We start from the raw sequence: 25,127 nt of genomic DNA on the forward strand, positions 1-25,127 counted from the left end.
AATTCCAAACGATACGCAACTTCACCAACACGAGCTAAAATCTTAAACGGACCAATAAACCGAGGAGCTAACTTTCCTCGTTTTCGAAACCGAATAACACCTTTCCATGGCGAAACTTTAAGCATCACCATGTCGCCTTCTTGGAATTCGATCGGTTGCCTTCGTTTGTCGGCATACGACTTTTGTCTATCTTGAGCCTTTTTCAAATGAGCCCGAATCATATCGATCTTCCTATTCGTCTCTAAAACCAAATCAGTACTCCCAATTTCTCTTTGACCCACCTCACCCCAACAAATGGGAGTTCGACACCTTCGCCCATAAAGCATCTCATACGGTGGCATTCCAATACTTGTATGATAGCTATTATTGCACGAGAATTCCACCAAAGGCAAGTGCTCATCCCAACTACCACCGAAATCGATAATACACGCCCGTAACATATCCTCCAATGTTTGATTCGTACGTTCGGTTTGACCGTCCGTTTGAGGATGATACGTCGTGCTCAATTTCAATTGTGTACCCATATCTTTATGAATCTTTTCCCAAAACCGAGATGTGAAACGGGTATCTCGATCAGAAATAATAGATATAGGAACCCCATGCCTTGATATCACTTCTTTGAAGAACAACTTAGCCAAAGTCTCCGATGATATCGCTTCCCGAATAGGAAGAAACAAGGCACTCTTCGTCAACCGATCAACTATCACCCAAATCGAATCAAATTGGGTTCTCGCCATCCTTGGTAACTTTGTAATGAAATCCATGGTAATGTGCTCCCATTTCCATTTCGGGATTTCTAACGGTTGTAACATACCATACGGCTTTTGGTGTTCGGCCTTAACTTGCAAACACGTGACGCATTGTTCAATATACTTAACAACATCTCGTTTCATGTCCGGCCACCAATACTCCTTTCGTAAATCAAGATACATTTTCGTTGCGCCCGGGTGAATGGAATACTTTGACTTATGCACTTCATCAAGTAGCACTCGTCGATTATCACCCATTTTAGGCACCCACACTCGTCCTTGAAAGGATAACAAACCATGCGGCCTAAGGTAATGAACTCTGTTTGGCCCACGATTCGCTCCTCATGTTTGTTGTTAACAAAAGCTTCGATTTGAATCTCACCAAGCTTTACAAGAAAATCGTTAGTAATAATCATGCGTAACAATCCTACTCGTATCGCCGGATGTTGACTCTTTCGGCTTAAAGCATCCGCGACCACATTCGCCTTACCCGGATGATAAAGTATTTCACAATCATAGTCTTTCACCACATCCATCCATCTACGTTGACGATAATTCAAATCTCGTTGATCAAAAATATGTTTTAAGCTCTTGTGATCCGAATAAATCGTACACTTAACACCATACAAGTAATGGCGCCAAATTTTCTACGCATGTACAACCGCCACCAACTCAAGATCATGAGTCGGATATCTCGTTTCGTGTTCCTTTAATTGTCGAGAGGCATAAGTGATGACTTTACCTCTTTGCATTAGAACACACCCGAGCCCATTTAAAGACGCATCACAATAAACCGTCATGTCTTCTACACCTTCCGGCAATACTAACACCGGAGCTTGGCATAACTTCTCTTTTACCAATTGAAAAGCAATTTCTTGCTCGTTCTCCCAATTAAATCTAGCATTCTTTCTCGTCAATTTCGTCAACGGAGAAGCAATCTTAGAAAAGTCTTGGATAAACCGACGATAATAACTGGCCAATCCGAGAAAACTTCGGATTTCCGTGGGCGTAGTCGGTCGTCCCCAACTCTTCACCGTCTCTATCTTTCCCGGATCTACTTGAATACCGCCCTTGTTCACAATATGACCAAGGAATTGAACTTCCCTTAGCCAAAATTCACATTTGGAGAATTTAGCATACAACTTCTCCTTCCGCAACGTCTTCAACACACCCCGCAAATGATGTTCATGTTCCTTCATACTCTTCGAATAGACAAGTATGTCGTCAATGAACACAATTACCGACTTGTCCAACATGGGTTGGCACACTCGGTTCATAAGATCCATGAATGCCGCCGGTGCATTCGTAAGACCAAAAGGCATAACTACAAACTCAAAATGGCCGTAACGCGTTCGGAAAGCCGTTTTCTCAATGTCTTCCTCACGGACCCGCATTTGGTGATAGCCGGACCGTAGGTTGATTTTAGAGAAATACGTTGCACCTTGGAGTTGGTCGAACAAATCGTCAATCCGAGGCAATGGATAACGATTCTTGATCGTCACTTTATTTAACTCCCGATAATCGATGCACATCCGCATACTACCATCCTTCTTCTTCACAAATAAAACCGGAGCGCCCCATGGCGAAGCACTCGTTCGAATGAAACCCTTCTCAAGCAACTCTTGGGTTTGATTTAACAACTCTTGCATTTCCGTCGGCGCTAAACGATAAGAAGTTTTAGCAATGGGGGTAGCCCCCGTAACCAACTCAATGCGAAATTCTACTTGTCTTTCCGCCGGTACACCCGGTAACTCGTCCGGAAAAACATTTTCAAATTCATTCACCACCGGAATTTCACGAATGGGTGGTGGCTCATCACGAGTATCAACAAAATGGGCAAGAAAAGCCATGCCACCATCAACAAGAAAACGACGTGCCCGTGCAAAAGTGCATATCGGCACAAGTCTTCTCCGCTTATCGCCATGAATAATTAACTCTCCCCCACTTGGGGTCTTTACCCGAATAAACTTATCATGGCATGCAATATCGGCTCTATAATGATCGAGCCAATCCATACCAACGACGATATCAAAATCACCCAAAGTCATCGGAATGAGATCGATTTTAAAAATTTCGGCACCAAACACAACATTACAATTTTTACACACATCAACCACTAGCGCCGTCTTGCCATCCGCTATTTCAACTTCTACCGGACGACTTAACTTAACTAGCAGTTTATTTAACTTAGGCACAAATCTTGGAGACACAAACGACAAATTAGCACCACTATCAAAAAGTATCTGTGCCGGATTAGAGTTAACCATGAAAGTACCTGAAACAAATTCGTTGGATTGCTTGGCCTCCTCATTCGTCATCAAATAGTTACGACCCCTAGCCGTGCCCACCGCTTTCTCCAACCGTTTAACATGATCGGTGTTCAAACCGGGACACTCCGGCCTCTTGTGCCCTTCTTTACCACAATTATAACAAGTAACTTTGTTCGGCGCATTGGTACAATCACGAGCCATGTGTCCTCTTTGTTTACAATTAAAACACGTGGGCCCGTAACCCGAAGTATCACCCTTCTTCACGCTATTTGCACCTTCGGAACCCTTCTTTGACTTCTTGTTTGAAAAATTCGAATGACTTGATCCTTCAAACTTTCTTTTAGAAAAAGTGAAATCGCTTTTTCTTGGAACCTCCGGCTCAAAACCCCGAGCCAATTCAAATAACTCTTCAAAAGACTTAGCCGCTCCTCTACTAATCTTACCCTTAAACTCATCATTCATGGTACGGTAGAAATCCTTCATCAACTTGTGATCGTCGCCAACATATTCCGGACAAAAACGAGTCTTTGCCAAGAAGGTAGACTTGAGAGTAACCAAGTCCATTGAACCTTGTCGCAAATTGTACAACTCGTCCTGGATTCTATCAAGGTCGGAAGAAGTTCTGTATTCCTTGAAAAATTCCTTCTTAAACTCTTCCCGCGTCAAGCTCATACATTGCTCTTCACCATATAATTGAATTTTATCATCCCACCACAACTTCGCCTCTTCTCGTAACATGCTAGAACCATACCTCGCCTTCTTCTCGGGAGGACATTCTGCGGTACGGAAAGATCCCTCAATATCGAAAATCCAACATGTGCTTTTTAACGGATCTCGTACACCATTAAACATCGGGGGTTGAGCATCCCTGAAATTTTTGTAATGGAAGTCCCGCCTTCCATTCCCACCGTTACCAACACCCCCTTCGCCACGAGGATGAATGTTTCTAGCTTCTAATGCCTCCTCAATCGCGGCATTCATTAGCTCATTAATCATTTCGGTTACTTGCCCATCAACCGATTCTTGGAAAACCTTTCGGACATCGTCAAGAAATTCCGTTTTTAGCCTTTTAAAGATGGCCTCAACCTTGGTCGTGAGCTCAACGTCCTCGCTCGTGCCTCCTTCATTGGTATCATGTCCATTTCTCATCTTCATTCTATAAAAAGAAGTAAATTAAATAACGAACGAAAAGACATGACACAATATACGTGAACACCACACCGCCCCATCTTGCTCAACAATCGTCGTACATCGCTTGTTTGACACGATTTGAACCCGTAACAATGGTAGCTAATCATTGTTACGCGATCACGTCGCATTAACTCGCTAGTACAATGTCTATCTCGCTTGATGATTGCAAAACACAACACAAAACAATTAGCGCATAGTTAGTTCACCTAAAACTAGGCACTAACCAATCCCCGGTCCGACCCGTCTCCTACAAGTCCCGCATAACGCGCATACACAATAAAGTCTAAGTCTAGGCACCTATCTCAAGTCGCCTAAATCCCTTAGACCATGCTCTGATACCACTTGAAACAACCCAACTCGTAATCAACCGGATATATTTTTTTTAACATTAAACAACCATTTACGCCCAAAATATTTGGTTACATAACGTAAACCATTTCACACAACCCACTTGAACGTACAACATGTTTAAAGTTTAGATCACGGGCACGAAGACCCTTAATCAAAAGTAATACAAGTTCGACCCATATTTGATAGTTTTAAACCAAACGACACTCGAGCATGGTTTGGGGCTAAACTACCCAAAACGCTTGGTCGACTTCCAAAAAGCTTCCACAAGCATCAATATTGGAATATCTAATTCCCGGCAACCCCTTTCCCTTTATCTGCGTTCGAACCTAAAAAGTAAACAACGAGAGGGGTAAGCAAAGCTTAGTGAATGCAATAATTATACATACATATATATAACCCATCTACTTGCAATCGCACCCACCAAATACCTCTTACAAAAATATAACTCAATAGCATGCCGTCATACTCATAATGCTAACAACTCGTACACTAACACAACACCACATTAGCATATACTCAAGACAATATATATATATATATATATATATATATATATATATATATATATATATATATATATATATATATATATATATATATATATATATATATATATCATGCTTATCCAACATTCAACAACATAATATGGTTAACCATAACGCTATGGTGCTACCGGCACGTGGTTCACACCATACGCATTTGAGTCTCACTCTTTTATAGTGCTACCAGCTCGTGGTTCACACTTTGGCGCTACCGGCACGTGGTTCACGCCTCATTTTATAGTGCTACCGGCACGTGGTTCATACTTGATGCTACCGGCACGTGGTTCACATCCAAATTTTATAGTGCTACCGGCACGTGGTTCACACTTGATGCTACCGGCACATGGTTCACATCAAAATACTCGTCACATACATGTTATGGTACTACCGGCACGTGGTTCATACCATAACATTCACAAATAAATACGCCATATATATGTACGCATAATTATTCCACTCACCTTATAGACTAGGCGATGAATTAACAACTCCACAAGCTTCAAAGTGAAGTACCTAATACAATAAGTACACATTCAATACACAACTAGTGGAATTAACCACAATACTCACTCTTGAGCATTTGATGACCCAATTTGCATTAAATGGCTCAACTACACCAAAACCGCCCATTAATGGCTAAGACTTGTCATAAATGAAACAACCCAAACCGATAACCAACCGATTACACGAAACAACAAATTTTTTTTATTTTTTTTTATAGAGGAGTGCGCCACGCGCACCACCATAGGGTGCGCGGCGCGCACAGGCCCCAATTCAGTTCTGTCCAAATTTGCAAATTTTCAAATAAACATCTCCCACTTCCCGACATATTTAGACGAAACGCTTTTCACAACATGTTATAATAGTTAAAACTCACACGATTCAATAATAAAATGAGGTTTACAAAACGGGGCCCACATCGGCTGTTTTACGAGTTTTGTTCAAAACATACAAGTTCGACCATAAGAGTTTAATTTCCAAACAACACGATGAGCATGGTGTTTGGGGTTAAACTACCCAAATCCCGGTCAAACTTCAAAAGCTATAACATCCAAAAGCGTCCCCCAACAACAAGCGGGATCTCTAATCCAATTGAATGCCCTTACCCTTATCAACGCCGGAGCCTATAAAAAGATAAACAACGAGAGGGTAAGCAAAGCTTAGTGAATGCAATAATTATACATATACATATATAACCTACTTGCATGCAAACACTTGCACCAAATCCACATACATACTAGCTACATAGTTAGCATACCATTACAAAGTATAACGCTAAAAACCACAATAACAAAGCTAGTATGACAATAGCATATAACACAACAATATAACATGCTACAACACGAATATATAATACATTGATGTTCACAACATCACTAATACTCAAAACCCAAGGCTAGCCCAACGGATGGTATCGTCAACATCGAACTTAAACCCCATCCATCCCAATTAATGTGGTATCGTCAACATCAAACTTTAAACCCACACATGAGGTATCGTCTACATCGAACTTTAACCCCTCATCAAAATCACTACAATAGCGGTATGGCATCGTCGACATCGAACTTTAACTCCATACATGAGGTATCGTCAACAACGAACTTTAAACCCTCATCCAACAAACAATAATGGTATGGCATCGTCGACAACGAACTTTAAATCCATACCCCACAAGCAAATAAATCATATACGCACATATATAATTATTCCACTCACCTCAAAGTCTTTTGTGAAAGATAATCGAGCTTGCAAACCTTCAATGTAAAGTACCTATTACATTATACATATTATCAATCACAAACTCGAGTTGGTCAACCAACTCAATCTCCATTCTAGTGTCGTTTTGACCCTTGGTGTAATTTCGACCCATTTGCACACTTAACCCTAAAATTGGGTCATCTTTCTCCAAGACCCTAACACTAGTCAAAATAGATCTCAAAACACTTTTCAACACGAGGTTAAGCATTTTTCACACACACAAACCAACTTAGGTCCATTATGACCCATTTGACCGTTTAAAAGTCAACACACCCATTTACTAATTTACTAGGTGTGCTAGTAATTAACTAACCAATTAGGACTCATAAACATCAATTAACACTTTGAAACCCTAGGTTAGTTACCATTGAGTCTTAACGACTCAATCTTACCCAAGAACACCCAAAATCATCACATATGGGTTTTATGTTCATCATTAAACCAAACTCTAACCCTTAAACCAATAATAACAAGGAAATCAAGATTAGAGCTTACCACCACGATCACAACGTAGCTAGTGATGAGATGAACAACTTTAATGCACACGATTTGACCCGAAAGCAACTTCTTCCTCTTGGATTTAAGCTTTCTCTCACTTAATGGGTTTCTCACTCTAAAATTGAATGGGAGAGATGATAAGGTTGGTGGAGTGTTGAATATGCCTTCAACCACCATCCAAACTGGCCTTTACAGCCCTAACTCATCCCCATGTGAAAAGACAAGATTACCCCTCATTTAATCTTTTAAACAAAAGCTGGAAATTCGTCAACAGTAGCAGTGCGCGGCGCGCACCACTACATGTGTGCGGCGCGCACAAAGAGCTGGGCAGAATCTGACTTTGGTTTAATTCCACAAAAGTGCCCATACTTTATGTAACATATTTACACTGCTGTACAATACAGATTAGGGTCTTACAACTCTCCCCCACTTGAATCGGAGCGCGTCCTCGCGATCCAAGCCGCATGACAAGAGGGAAGGTAAACCAACACGAATTCTTCGGGCTCCCAAGTAAACTCGAAACCTTTACTACGACGCCATTGAACTTTAAAAGTTCTCACTTCTTTATTTCTCAACCTTTTGACCTTCTCATCGAGTATGGCAATCGGCTCCTCAATATATTTTAACTTATTGTTTAGCTCAATCTCGTCTAACGGTACCCAAGATGAATCATCCGTAAGACACTTACGGAGATGGGAAACATGAAATGTATTATGGATCCCCGCAAGCTCTTCGGGTAATTCCAAACGATACGCGACCTCACCAACTCGAGCTAAAATTTTAAAAGGACCAATAAACCGAGGAGTTAACTTACCCCATTTTCGAAACCGAATAACACCTTTCCATGGCGAAACTTTAAGCATCACCATGTCGCCTTCTTGAAATTCGATCATTTGTCTACGTTTGTCGGCATACGACTTTTGTCTATCTTGCGCCTTTTTCAAATGATCCCTAATCATATCAATCTTGCTATTCGTCTCTAAAACCAAATCGGTACTCCCGATTTCCTTTTGACCAATCTCACCCCAACAAATCGGGGTTCGGCACCTCCGCCCATAAAGCATCTCGTAAGGTGGCATCCCGATACTAGTATGATAACTATTATTGTACGAGAATTCTACCAAAGGTAAGTGCTCATCCCAACTACCACCGAAGTCAATAATATACGCCCGTAACATATCCTCCAAAGTTTGATTCATACGTTTAGTTTGACCGTCCGTTTGAGGATGATACGTCGTGCTCAATTTCAATTGCGTGCCCATATCTTCATGAAACTTTTCCCAAAACCGAGATGTGAAACGGGTATCTCGATCCGAAATAATAGATATAGGAACCCCGTGTCTCGCTATCACCTCCTTGATAAACAACTTAGCCAAAGTCTCCAATGATATCGCTTCCCTAATGGGAAGTATAACAACCCTCATTTTTCCCTTCCGAATGCACCAAGTTGTCCTTAGGGTTTCAATGTCATATTCTGTGCATCATCATTAGGGTTGTTATCCATTTCGACAAACGAACATTTATACTTTCATTAAATGATCGTAATTATTATTAAAAACCCTAATATGATATAAAACCCAAATACCATTAAATATTAAATAATGAACCCTAACCCTAGTACTTAATAAATAATATAAACTATGTGTATTAATATTAAATGTAACAACTTATAACTATTAAAAACTAATAACCTAATTGGAACCAAATAAAAATTTATTAAGGTTAGGGACTAATAATTAAACAAAATGTTTTTAGTAAATGTAATTTCAATAATAATAATAATAATAATAATAATAATAATAATAATAATAATAATAATAATAATAATAATAAAAATATAAAATACATAAATCAATTAATAAATGTCGAAAAATATATATAATACATAAATATAAGTAAATAGCCGTAAAAAAATAAATAAATAAGATCATATGAATCAGGTATATCGGCTGTATAGTTTTGATTAAGGGAATTAGACTTGATCCATAAGTTTCTTATCCTAGTATAACTCAAATTAGTCTTGGATTACCATTAACTTGAGATCAATTAGGAAACTCACTCTATCTATATAAAGGCCATCGTAATTTTCAGGAGAATCACCATAATAAACCCTGCAAATTAGTCGAATGATATCCAGCTATCTGTCGACTTTCTATTCTGCTATCCCTCCATAATTCAGTCGACAAACAACCTCCACAAAACCCACCTCTATTCAGTCTTCATTCGATCACCAAGAATCTGCTGCAAACTTTCCTGTTTCCTGCTCCAGTTCTGCTGTAAACCGCTATCTGTTCAGTCCAAAACAATCGGGAATTTCTTGCTAAACTTGCTGCTACCTGTTGCTGTTTCTGTCGAGTTTAACCTGACCCAAAAGACTCCAAGTGGGTCGAGATTACCTGCTGTTGTTGCTGCTTGTTTTTGTTTTTCTGGACGTGCCATAACCATCACAACATCTTGATTTCATTCTTCTTGAGGTAGTTCTAATTCCTAGTTAAATCCTACTTAAATCTATTGGATAATAAATATATGTATTAAGATTAAGCTTATGATTTTATGTGTTAAAAGTTGATAAGATTATGAATATGAAGTATGATTTTGGTTAAGTATTAATAAGTATATGTTAAATTAGATAAAGATTAATGATGATGTTAAAGGTTAAAAATTGGATCAAGTATTATAATTAGTTATGATTTTATGTGATAACTAGTATGTATGAATAATAATTGGGTTTTAAAGATAATAAAGATTTATGAATTGTCGAAAAGGATTGATCAAGTAATTGTTAATATCATGATTATGAGTTAATGTGAAAAGTTTAGGTTATAAATTGATTTTGGCTAAAAAGGATGATTAGTTATTAAGATATAAAGATATGATTTTATGTTAATAAGATACTAGGTTGATTTAGGTATGATCATGAAATATTAATAAGGTTAAAGATTTATGATTTTATGTTAAGTTATAAAGATTGTGATCAAAAGAATTAGGTTATAATTATGGTTTCGTAACATAGTTATGATCATGGTGTACGTGCATGCATGCATGCATACGTACGTATGTGCATGTATACACTGTATGTATATGTGTGTGTGTATATGTAAATATATGTATACGTGTATATGTATGTGTATATAAGTATGTATATGTACGTATGAATGTATGTATGAATGTGCATTTTGTAAGATACATAAGTTAGTAAACATAATAAAAAAAGGGATAATGAGTATATATATATATGTATCATCTTACACCTATCTATATGTAACATCTAATGTATATATAAATATATTGTATAGTTATGAATACATGCATGAATAATAATAATAAAGAATATATGTATATGTATGTATCACATAGAAGTACATTTATAGATGTAACACATAATGGGAGATATATATAAAAGTTGAATAATTAAAGATTAATAATACTATTACTAGTATAACCTATACACATACCTATATAGTAACACTTAATGAACACTAATTATATTATCACACATATGAATATAACTTTTTCAAAATATAGTTTACTATGTTAATAAACAAACTTTATGTCTATTAGACATTAACTAATCAAGCATAATATCTCTAGGTTGAGATCTTCGTGTTCATCACTCTGATCATTTAACTTACGTGGAATATCTATCTGCTATTAAGGTGAACTTCATAGCCCTTCTTTTTACTATTTCTTAACTGTTTTATAAACTTTGGGGTGAGACACATGCTTGTTTTTAAACTGTTTTACGCTTAGACACAAGTACTCAAATTTTATCCATTACATGTTGTTTGTTAACAATAACGGTCACTGCTAATATAATTCGTTATATTAGTAAACATACTTTGTCTGTTGACAATATCGGTCACTGTTAATATATTCGTTATATTAATAAACAAACTTTATCGTCACTGTTAATATATTCGTTATATTAATAAACAAACTTTATCGTCACTGTTAATATATTCGTTATATTAATAAACAAACTTTATCGGTCACTGTTAATATATTCATTATATTAATAAACAAACTTCATCGGTCACTGTTAATATATTCATTATATTAATAAACAAACTTCATCGGTCACTGTTAATATATTCATTATATTAATAAACACACTTCATTCTATTGATTGATTTTATATCAGTTAACTCTAACTAAATCTTGTGGTCTAAAAACTTGTTATAATTATTAAACCTATGTTGTTCACTCAACCATTTTTGGTTGACACTTTAAGCATATTTTGTCTCAGGTGAAGATTGCTAAAGATTATTTGCTATTTGGACTTTACTGCTTTTGGAGTCCGCATTTATACAATCATGTTATTGCATTAGAACATTAAAGTTTACAATCATAATGACTTAACACTTTCCGCTGCTTTAATACATTGGTTATCAAATAAAACGTCTCATATAGAGTCGTTCTCATTTATACATACTTGTGTTGTGATATTGTGAAGTCATATTTCCCCGACCCTATTTGGGGGTATGACAGAGTGGTATCAGAGCTAGGTTGTTATAGAGAACCAGGATTGCATTTATATGTGCCTTATGTGTTAGTTAGGTGCCTTAGCAATCTATAGGACTATAACCTTTCCTGTTTTAGTGCCTAGTGCATTTTCTCCTTACATTTTAATTCGTGCTTTTACGTCCCACTTAGAACTTGCCTAACTTAGTTCTTTCGTGTCTTCTAGGATGTCTCGCAATAGCCCGATCATCATCTCCTACAATGAGTCCGATGGATCCTACTCCGAAAGATCTGTCCACACACCAACTTATGGACCCGTTTCCCCGCCATTTTCACCAACCCACCCAAACTATGTCCCTCCTAGTCCTCCACACTACCCTCATTTGGAAGAATTCCACACTAATGCTAACTATGAGGGGGATGACGAAGAGGAAGAGTTTGTGGAGGAGATGATTGAAGAAGAAGAAGTTGAGGAAGAATCCAAGTCCGAGTCCCTTGTTCAAGGCAATGGCAAAAATGGCGTACCGCGAAACCTTTCGAATATTCGTTCTCATCAAAGTTTCATAAACTACCCGCCCCCTACATACAAGAGTACTGAAAGACCTGGGCTCAGTAATATAGGAATGGTGAATGCTAATCTCATGAGCTACACCAACCGGTTTCAAGAATTTGCTCTCATGGCTACTCCCGAGTATCTAAGAATCCAATGCTACATCAATGGGTTGCCTAACGAAGTCCGAAGAGATGTTATCTTGGAGAACCCGAGCACCATACAAGAAGCTGCTTGCATGGCAAGCTATTTCATCGACAAACATAAGGAGAAAGAAGGTGCAAAAAGGAAGAGAGAAGGAATGGAGCGAGATAATTTAAAAAGCAAATTCAACAAGTTGTATAAGGGAAAACATCCCTATTGCAAGAGATGTGAGAAACATCATAAAGGATGGTGTAAGGCCAAGTGCACCAAGTACGAGAAGGTGGGTCACGTAGCCAAGACTTGTAGAGTTGTTACTCCATCAGCCAAAACTCCAGCCACAAAGGCAAATGCAACCGTTCCTACTTGCTATAACTGTGGAGGAGTAGGGCATTTCAAAAATCAATGCTTGGATAAGAAGAAGAATAAAGAGGCACAATGAAGAGTTTTTGACAACTACAAGAGTCAATTAAATTTTCATAGTATTCTTTATGTTACCGTTTAGCACTTCTATAGTTTGAAAGATTTCGTTAAAGTTTGTGTAATACTCTAGTTATTTCCTTTTAATGAATGATGTTATTTTCTTTTCTTTCATTTTCCATTGAATCATTCACCTCGATGAAGATGAATATTGAGTGGATGACATAGTAGTAACATTATGGAGTGATAAAAGTATGATTTAGAATAATATAATGACACTTGATCAACGTCATTATATTATGATAAGTCCTACAGAAATCCTAATGGATCATGATGGGAATAAGATTTGATCAACCTTAGGACCATTGTGTACCATTACATACTCCTTATCACTATATTGTCAACTAAAAATATCAACCCTAGATATTATATATCTTCTACTTATCAATTATCCACGCCCGGTGCTATACCTATTGCATGGATATCATACCGATTAGCTCCACCCGAACTGAAGGAATCATCCAGCCAACTCCAAGAGCTTTTGGAGAAAGGTTTCATTCATCTTAGCTTGCCTCAGTGAGGAGCACCCGTTCTTTTCATTAAGAAAGGTGGCACATTGAGAATGTGTATTAGTTGCCGAGAAATCAACAAACTAACCATCAAGAATCGTTATCCATTCCCGCTTATTGATGACCTGTTTGACCAACTGCAAGGGTCAAGTATCTATTCGAAACTTGATCTTAGGTCGGGTTATCATCAATTGAGAGTCAAGGAAACCAATGTTTCTAAGACTACTTTCCTAACTCGTTATAGACACTATAAGTTCCTTGTCATGTCTTTTGGCTTAACCCATGCTCCTGCTATATTCATGGATCTTATGAACCATGTATGCAAACCCATCCTTGACCAATTCGTGATCGTTTTCATTGATGACATCTTAATCTATTCCAAGAGCGATAAAAGAGCATGAGTAACATCTGTGATTGAATCTAGAGCTCTTAAAGAAGGAACAACTGTATGCCAAGTTTTTCCAAGTGTGAACTTTGGCTACGAATCGTACAATTCCTTAGACATGTAGTTAATAGTGAAGGAATACATGTCGATCCAATAAAAATCACCATTAATCAGAAATTTTCAAGGACTAGTCATGGAGGAAGTCCATAAGACTAGATATTCTAATCACCAAGGCTCTTTTAGCTGAAACTTCATACAATATCAACTCTCATTCAAGTAGGTCCCCACTGTAATCAAGTGTAAACTTTGCTTTAACAAAACGTTGACCGAATGCAAATTTTTAGTTAGTACTTCCTGTTAATTAAAGTTCATCCATTTCCCATCTCGAATCTTAAAAAGTGTCTTGATGACAACATACTCGTTATTCCCTTGAATGATCTTCGCATTAATTGTACTTCATCGAAAAACCTATAGAAATTCTGGATTGTGAGGTTAAACGTTCGAAACAAGGCGTTACTTCTGTTGTTAAGATCTGTTGGAATTCACGAAGAGGCCTCGAGTATACCTGGGAACGTGAAGACCAGATGAAATGGAACTACCCACATCTATTCCCGCTCGCTGATGCATTCGAGAAGTCTTCCTGAAACTTCGGGATGAAGTTTAAATTAACGGGGAGGTACTATAACAACCCTCATTTTTCCCTTCCGAATTCACCAAGTTGTCCTTAGGGTTTCAATGTCATATTCTGTGCATCATCATTAGGGTTGTTATCCATTTCGACAAACGAACATTTATACTTTCATTAAATGATCGTAATTATTATTAAAAACCCTAATATGATATAAAACCCAAATACCATTAAATATTAAATAATGAACCCTAACCCTAGTACTTAATAAATAATATAAACTATGTGTATTAATATTAAATGTGACAACTTATAACTATTAAAAACTAGTAACCTAATTGGAACCAAATAAAAATTTATTAAGGTTAGGGACTAATAATTAAACAAAATGTTTTTAGTAAATGTAATTTCAATAATAATAATAATAATAATAATAATAAAAATATAAAATACATAAATCAATTAATAAATGTCAAAAAATATATATAATACATAAATATAAGTAAATAGCCGTAAAAAAAATAAATAAATAAGATCATATGAATCAGGTATATCGGCTGTATAGTTTTGATTAAGGGAATTAGACTTGATCCATAAGTTTCTTATCCTAGTATAACTCAAATTAGTCTTGGATTACCATTAACTTGAGATCAATTAGGAAACTCACTCTATCTATATAAAGGCCATCGTAATTTTCAGGAGAATCACCATAATAAACCCTGCAAATTAGTCGAATGATATCCAGCTATATGTCGACTTTCTATTTTTCTATCCCTCCATAATTCAGTCGACAAACAACCTCCACAAAACCCACCTCTATTCAGTCTTCATTCGATCACCAAGAATCTGCTGCAAACTTTACTGTTTCCTGCTCCAGTTCTGCTGTAAACCGCCATCTGTTCAGTCCAAAACAATCGGGAATTTCTTGCTAAACTTGCTGCTACCTGTTGCTGTTTCTGTCGAGTTTAACCTGACCCAAAAGACTCCAAGTGGGTCGAGATTACCTGCTGTTGTTGCTGCTTGTTTTTGTTTTTCTGGACGTGCCATAACCATCACAACATCTTGATTTCATTCTTCTTGAGGTAGTTCTAATTCCTAATTAAATCCTACTTAAATCTATTGGATAATAAATATATGTATTAAGATTAAGCTTATGATTTTATGTGTTAAAAGTTGATAAGATTATGAATATGAGGTATGATTTTGGTTAAGTATTAATAAGTATATGTTAAATTAGATAAAGATTAATGATGATGTTAAAGGTTAAAAATTGGATCAAGTATTATAATTAGTTATGATTTTATGTGATAACTAGTATGTATGAATAATAATTGGGTTTTAATGATAATAAAGATTTATGAATTGTCGAAAAGGATTGATCAAGTAATTGTTAATATCATGATTATGAGTTAATGTGAAAAGTTTAGGTTATAAATTTATTTTGGCTAAAAAGGATGACTAGTTATTAAGATATAAAGATATGATTTTATGTTAATAAGATACTAGGTTGATTTAGGTATGATCATGAAATATTAATAAGGTTAAAGATTTATGATTTTATGTTATGTTATAAAGATTGTGATCAAAAGAATTAGGTTATAATTATGGTTTCGTAACATAGTTATGATCATGGTGTACGTGCATGCATGCATGCATACGTACGTATGTGCATGTATACACTGTATGTATATGTGTGTGTGTGTATATGTAAATATATGCATACGTGTATATGTATGTGTATATAAGTATGTATATGTACGTATGAATGTATGTATGAATATGCATTTTGTAAGATACATAAGTTAGTAAACATAATAAAAAAAGGGGGTAATGAGTATATATATATATGTATCATCTTACACCTATCTATATGTAACATCTAATGTATATATAAATATATTGTATAGTTATGAATACATGCATGAATAATAATAATAAAGAATATATGTATATGTATGTATCACATAGAAGTACATTTATAGAGGTAACACATAATGGGAGATATATATAAAAGTTGAATAATTAAAGATTAATAATACTATTACTAGTATAACCTATACACATACCTATATAGTAACACTTAATGAACACTAATTATATTATCACACATATGAATATAACTTTTTCGAAATATAGTTTACTATGTTAATAAACAAACTTTATGTCTATTAGACATTAACTAATCAAGCATAATATCTCTAGGTTGAGATCTTCTTGTTCATCACTCTGATCATTTAACTTGCGTGGAATATCTATCTGCTATTAAGGTGAACTTCATAGCCCCTCTTTTTGCTATTTCTTAACTGTTTTATAAACTTTGGGGTGAGACACATGCTTGTTTTTAAACTGTTTTACGCTTAGACACAAGTACTCAAATTTTATCCGTTACATGTTGTTTGTTAACAATAACGGTCACTGCTAATATAATTTGTTATATTAGTAAACATACTTTGTCTGTTGACAATATCGGTCACTGTTAATATATTCGTTATATGAATAAATAAACTTTATCGTCACTGTTAATATATTCGTTATATTAATAAACAAACTTTATCGTCACTGTTAATATATTCGTTATATTAATAAACAAACTTTATCGGTCACTGTTAATATATTCATTATATTAATAAACAAACTTCATCGGTCACTGTTAATATATTCATTATATTAATAAACAAACTTCATCGGTCGCTGTTAATATATTCATTATATTAATAAACACACTTCATTCTATTGATTGATTTTATATCAGTCAACTCTAACTAAATCTTGTGGTCTAAAAACTTGTTATAATTATTAAACCTATGTTGTTCACTCAACCATTTTTGGTTGACACTTTAAGCATGTTTTGTCTCAGGTGAAGATTGCTAAATATTATTTGCTATATGGACTTTGGTGCTTTTGGAGTCCGCATTTATACAATCATGTTATTGCATTAGAACATTAAAGTTTACAATCGTAATGACTTAACACTTTCCGCTGCTTTAATACATTGGTTATCAAATAAAACATCTCATATAGAGTCATTCTCATTTATACATACTTGTGTTGTGATATTGTGAAGTCATATTTCCCCGGCCCTATTTGGGGGTATGACAGGAAGAAACAAAGCACTTTTTGTCAAACGATCAACTATCACCCAAATCGAATCGAATTGGGTTCTCGCCGTTTTAGGTAACTTCGTGATGAAATCCATGGTAATGTGCTCCCATTTCCACTTTGGGATTTCTAACGGTTGTAACTTACCATACGGCTTTTGGTGTTCGGCTTTAACTTGCAAACACGTGACACATTGCTCAACATACTTAACAACATCATGTTTCATGCTCGGCCACCAATAATCCTTTCTCAAATCAAGATACATCTTCGTCGTGCCCGGATGAATGGAATACTTTGACTTATGTGCTTCATCAAGTAGCACTCGTCGATAATCCCCCATCTTAGGCACCCACACTCTTCCTTGAAAAGACAACAAACCACGTGAGCCCATAGTAATGAATTCCGATTGCCCCACAATTCATTTCACATGCTTGTTGTGAACGTAATCTTCAATTTGAATCACACCAAGTTTTTCAAGAAAATTGTTAGTAATAATCATACGTAACAATCCTAATCGTAACGCCGGGTGGTGACTCTTTCGACTTAACGCATCCGCGACCACATTCGCCTTGCCCGGATGATAAAGTATTTCATAATCATAATCTTTCACCACATCCATCCATCTACGTTGACGATAATTCAAATCTCTTTGATCAAAAAGATGTTTCAAACTCTTGTGATCCGAATAAATCGTACACTTGACACCATACTAGTAATGACGCCAAATTTTCAACGCATGAACAATCGCCGCCAACTCAAGATCATGAGTCGGATATCTCGTTTCGTGTTCCTTTAATTGTCGAGAGGCATAAGCGATGACTTTACCCCTTTGCATTAGAACACACCCGAGCCCATTTAAAGAAGCATCACAATAAACCGTCATGTCCTCTACACCTTCTGGTAACACTAACACCGGAGCTTGACATAACTTCTCTTTTAACAATTGAAAAGCAATTTCTTGCTCGTTTTCCCAATTAAACCTCGCGTTCTTTCTCGTCAGTTTCGTCAATGGAGAAGCGATCTTAGAAAAGTCTTGGATAAACCGACGATAATAACCGGCCAATCCGAGAAAACTTCGGATTTCCGTAGGCGTAGTCGGTCGTCCCCAACTCTTCACCGTCTCAATCTTCCCCGAATCTACTTGAATACCATTTTCGTTCACGATATGGCCAAGGAATTGAACTTCCCTTAGCCAAAATTCACATTTGGAGAATTTAGCATACAACTTTTCCTTCCGCAACGTCTTTAACACACTACGCAAATGATGTTCATGTTCCTTCATACTCTTCGAATAGACAAGTATGTCGTCAATGAACACAATTACCGACTTGTCCAACATAGGTTGGCACACCCGGTTCATAAGGTCCATGAATGCCGCCGGTGCATTCGTAAGACCAAAAGGCATAACTACAAACTCAAAATGCCCATAACGCGTTCGAAAAGCCGTTTTCTCAATATCTTCCTCATGGACCCGCATTTGGTGATAGCCGGCCCGTAGGTCGATTTTAAAGAAATACGTTGCACCTTAGAGTTGGTCAAACAAATCGTCAATCCTAGGCAATGGATAACGATTCTTGATCGTCACTTTGTTCAACTCCCGATAATCGATGCACATCCGCATACTACCATCCTTCTTCTTCACGAATAAAATCGGAGCGCCCCATGGCGAAGCACTCGGTCGAATAAAACCCTTCTCAAGCAACTCTTGAGTTTGGTTTAACAACTCTTGCATTTCCGTCGGCGCTAATCGATAAGGAGTTTTAGCAATGAGAGTAGCTCCCGGAACCAACTCAATGCGAAATTCAACTAGTCTTTCCGCCGGAACACCCGGTAACTCATCCGGAAAAAGGTCTTCAAATTCATTTACCACCGGAATTTCACGAATGGATGGTGGCTCATCTCGAGTATCAACGACATGGGCAAGAAAAGCCATGCCACCACTAACAAGAAAACGACGTGCTCTTGCAAAAGTGCATATCGGCACAAGTCTTCTCCGCTTATCGCCATGAATAATTAACTCTCCCCCACTTGGGGTCTTTACCCGAATAAACTTATCATGGCATGAAATATCGAATCTATTATGATCGAGCCAATCCATACCAACGACGATATCAAAATCACCCAAAGTCATCGGAATGAGATCGATTTTAAAACTTTCGGCATCAAACACAACATTACACTTTTTACACACATCAACCACTAGCACCGTCTTTCCATCCGCTATTTTGACTTCTACCGGATGACTTAACTTAGCTAACGGTCTATTAAGTTTAGGCATAAATTTTGGAGACACAAACGACAAATTCGCACCGCTATCAAATAGAATTCTTGCCGGATTAGAGTTAACCATAAAAGTACCTGAGACAACTTTGTTGGATTGCTTGGCTTCATCATTCGTCATCAAGTAGTTGCGACCCCTAGCCGTACCCGCCGCCTTCTCTAGACGCTTAACATTATCGTTTCGCAAATCAGGACACTCCGGCTTCTTATGCCCTTCTTTACCGCAATTAAAATAAGTGAGCTTGTTTGTTGAAGTTGGCTTCGGACAATCTCTAGCCATATGTCCACGTACCCCACAATTGTAGCAAGTAGGAACAAAGTTCCCAAAACCACCGTTCTTCACACTATTTGCACTTTCGGAACCCTTCTTTGACTTCTTGTTTGAAAATTTCTAATGACTTGATCCTTCAAACTTTCTTTTAGAAAAAGTGAAATCGCTTTTTCTTGGAACCTCCGGCTCAAAACCCCGAGCCAATTCAAATAACTCGTCAAAAGACTTAGCCGCTCCCCGACTAATCTTACCCTTCAACTCATCGCTTAACGTACGGTAGAAATCTTTCATTAACTTGTGATCATCACCAACATATTCCGGACAAAAACGAGTCTTTGCCAAGAAGGTAGACTTGAGAGTAACCAAGTCCATTGAACCTTGTTGCAAATTGTGTAACTCGTCCCGGATCCTATTGAGATCGGAAGAAGTTCGGTATTCTTGGAAAAATTCCTTCTTAAACTCCTCCCATGTCAAACTCATGCATTGCTCTTCACCATATAAGTTGATTTTATCGTCCCACCACAATTTTCCCTCTTCGCGCAACATGCTAGACCCATACCTCGTCTTCTTCTCGGGAGGACACTCCGCGGTACGGAACGCCCCCTCGATATCGGAAATCTAACAAGTGCTTTTAAATGGATCCCTCACCCCATTAAACATTGGAGGTTGAGTATCCTTGAAGTTTTTGTAGTGGAAGTCCCGCCTTCCACCCCCACCATTACCTTCACCCCCTTCACCTCGAGGATAAATGTTTCTAGCCTCTAAAGCCTCCTCTAATGCGGCTTTCATTCGTTCATTGATCATTTCGGTCACTTATCCATCAACCGACTCTTGGAAGACCTTTCGGACATCGTCAAGAAAATTCTTCTTTAACCTTTTAAAGATGGCCTCAACCTTGGCCGTGAGTTCAACGTCCTCACTCGTACTTCCGTCATTGGTGTCGTGTCCATTTCTCATCTTCATTCTATAAAACGAAGTAAATTAAGCAACAAAACGAAAGGACTTAACACATATGTATATACATATATGCCACACTACCCCATCTTCCTCAACAATCGTCGTACGTCTCTTGTTTGACACGATTTGAACCCGTAACAATGGTAGCTAATCATTGTTACGCGATCATGTCGCATTAATTCGCTAGTACAACGTCTATCTTGCTTAATGATTGCTAAAACAACACAAAACAGTTAGTGCAAGGTTAATTCACATAAACACTAGCACTAGCAATTCCCGTTCCGACCCAAAGTCCTACAAGTCCCGCATAACGCGCACACACAAGAAAGTCTAAGTCTAGGCACCTATCTCAAGTCACCTAAATCCCTTAGACCATGCTCTGATACCACTTGAAACAACCCAAACCGATAACCAACCGATTACACTAAACAACAATTTTTTTTTTTTTTTACAGAGGAGTGCGCCACGCGCACCACCATAGAGTGCGCGGCGCGCACAGGCCCCAATTCAGTTCTGTCCAAATTTGCAAATTTTCAAATAAAGATCTCCCACTTCCCGACATATTTAGACGAAACGCTTTTTACAACATGTTATAATAGTTAAAACTCACACGATTCAATAATAAAATGAGTTTTACAAAACGGGGCCCACATCGGCCGTTTTACGAGTTTTGTTCAAAACATACAAGTTCGACCGTAAGAGTTTAATTTCCAAACGACACGATGAGCATGGTGTTTGGGGTTAAACTACCCAAATTTCGGTCAAACTCCAAAAGCTATAACATCTAAAAGCGTCCCCCAACAACAAGCGGGATCTCTAATCCAATCGAATGCCCTTACCCTTATCAACGCCGGAGCCTATAAAAAGATAAACAACGAGAGGGTAAGCAAAGCTTAGTGAATGCAATAATTATACATATACATATATAACTTACTTGCATGCAAACTCTTACACTAAATCCGCATACATACTAGCTACATAGTTAGCATACCATTACAAAGTATAACGCTAAAAACCACAATAACAAAGCTAGTATGACAATAGCATATAACACAACAATATAACATGATACAACACGAATATATAATACATTGATGTTCACAACATCACTAATACTCAAAACCCAAGGCTAGCCCAACGGATGGTATCGTCAACATCGAACTTAAACCCCATCCGTCCCAATTAATGTGGTATCGTCAACATCGAACTTTAAACCCGCACATGAGGTATCATCTACATTGAACTTTAACCCCTCATCAAAATCACTACAATAGCGGTATGGCATCGTCGACATCGAACTTTAACTCCATACATGAGGTATCGTCAACAACGAACTTTAAACCCTCATCCAACAAACAATAATGGTATGGCATCGTCGACAACGAACTTTAAATCCATACCCCACAAGCAAATAAATCATATACGCACATATATAATTATTCCACTCACCTCAAAGTCTTTTGTGAAAGATAATCGAGCTTGCAAACCTTCAATGTAAAGTACCTATTACATTATACATATTATCAATCACAAACTCGAGTTGGTCAACCAACTCAATCTCCATTCTAGTGTCGTTTTGACCCTTGGTGTAATTTCGACCCATTTGCACACTTAATCCTAAAATTGGGTCATCTTTCTCCAAGACCCTAACACTAGTCAAAATAGATCTCAAAACACTTTTCAACACGAGGTTAAGCATTTTTCACACACACAAACCAACTTAGGTCCATTATGACCCATTTGACCGTTTAAAAGTCAACACACCCATTTACTAATTTACTAGGTGTGCTAGTGATTAACTAACCAATTAGGACTCATAAACATCAATTAACACTTTGAAACCCTAGGTTAGTTACCAATGAGTCTTAACGACTCAATCTTACCCAAGAACACCCAAAATCATCACATATGGGTTTTATGTTCATCATTAAACCAAACCCTAACCCTTAAACCAATAATAACAAGGAAATCAAGATTAGAGCTTACCACCACGATCACAACGTAGCTAGTGATGAGATGAACAACTTTAATGCACGCGATTTGACCCGAAAGCAACTTCTTCCTCTTGGATTTAAGCTTTCTCTCACTTAATGGGTTTCTCATTCTAAAATTGAATGGGAGAGATGATAAGGTTGGTGGAGTGTTGAATATGCCTTCAACCACCATCCAAACTGGCCTTTACAGCCCTAACTCGTCCCCATGTGAAAAGACAAGATTACCCCACATTTAATCTTTTAAACAAAAGCAGGAAATTCGTCAACAGTAGCAGTGCGCGGCACGCACCACTACATGTGCGCAGCGCGCACAAAGAGCTGGGCAGAATCTGACTTTGGTTTAATTCCATAAAAGTGCCCATACTTTATGTAACATATTTACACTACTGTACAATACAGATTAGGGTCTTACAATAAATCACTAGGAACAAGTGATGTAAGTCTACTAACACCAACTAACCCGAACTATGGGCATTTCATACCCATTTCACCCAATTAGGTCAACTATTACCCATTTGACTCATCTTGACACTTACACTTGCAATTTTAGTCAAACATGACCCATTAACAATTCTTTCATCATTTACAAGTGTATTAATGACTAACAACACCATCTAGCACTTACAAATCTCGATTTACATAACCAAACCCTAGATTATAGTTATTAGGGTTTTCTTACATCAATATAACCCAAATACGCCCATTTAACCCCCAAATGGGTCTTACAAGTCTTAAATGGCCCAAACCCTAGCCATAGATTAACTAAAACTTAAAACATGGAGTTAAGACTTACCAATACTATTGGGTCGTAGCTAAGAACAAGGAGAACAATTTTACTTCTTGCTCCAAATATCGATTCACAATTCTTCACTCTCGAATCTTACTTTTAATTTAAATGTGTTTTATGTTTTGAGAGTAAATTGAAGAAGAAAAGAGAAAAGAAATTGAATAAATGAGATAAGTGGTTGAGGTTTAAAGCTCTAATCAGATCCATACACGAAAAGACGAAAATACCCTTGGACCACCCCTTTTTAAATAGGAAAAACAAGTCAGATCTGCAGCTTTGTCGCGTCGCGACCTAAATTGTTGCGGCGCGACAATACACTGGATTTTCGAGCTGTCTTAATTCACTCCTGATTTTGATTTGCTTTATTGCGCCCAAGATCTCCGCTTCGTGGCAATGGCCTGTAACTGGCCATTTCGACTATTTTAAATCAACAATGATTTATTCGACTTGTACACCTCGTTCACGCTTCCTATATTCGTTTAAATTTCATCTTTAAGTCTCAAATGACCTAACGCTATCAAAACCTATGCATATACTTATACATGCATCCAATCTCAAATGTAATATATGAATATATCTCGTATACATCGAGTTAACACTTTATATCGTTTAATCACATAAACAAGCGAAATATAAACGTTCTAACGATTAAATAAGTACCTTAAGACACGTATGAAGAAAATGGGATGTTACAATATTAATATCAATACTAGTATATTAATATTATTTTAAATATATAATCTATAAATATAAATTTGATATATATAAAGTTTTATAATTACTAATATTATTATTATCATTAAAAATATTAGTATTATTATTATAATTATAATTGTTATAAATTTTATAACTATTATTATCAATATCATTAATAATGATATTATTATTACTATTATTATTATAAATTTTGTTATTATTTATAATATTAAGAGTATTACTATTATTACTATAATTATAAATATTTATTAATTAATAAATACAAATATATACATACAGAAAATAAATACAGATACGTATCAAGTATTCAGTTCCTATCACTATCTCTCTGTAAAGGATTTTGTTTTATGTTTCTAATCTGATTTCATATTGAATTTAATCCCAGTTACAAGACAAAATTCAATTAGCCAACGATTTCTCAGTTTTGTCTTTCTTCTTTTCTTTGATTCGTTTTCTCTGCTCCTGTCGAAACTGATTGAAACTTTTGATCACTACATTCACTACAAAAC

The sequence above is a fragment of the Rutidosis leptorrhynchoides genome, chromosome 7 (assembly GCF_046630445.1).
Source record: "Rutidosis leptorrhynchoides isolate AG116_Rl617_1_P2 chromosome 7, CSIRO_AGI_Rlap_v1, whole genome shotgun sequence".
NCBI classification, from domain to species: domain Eukaryota; kingdom Viridiplantae; phylum Streptophyta; class Magnoliopsida; order Asterales; family Asteraceae; genus Rutidosis; species Rutidosis leptorrhynchoides.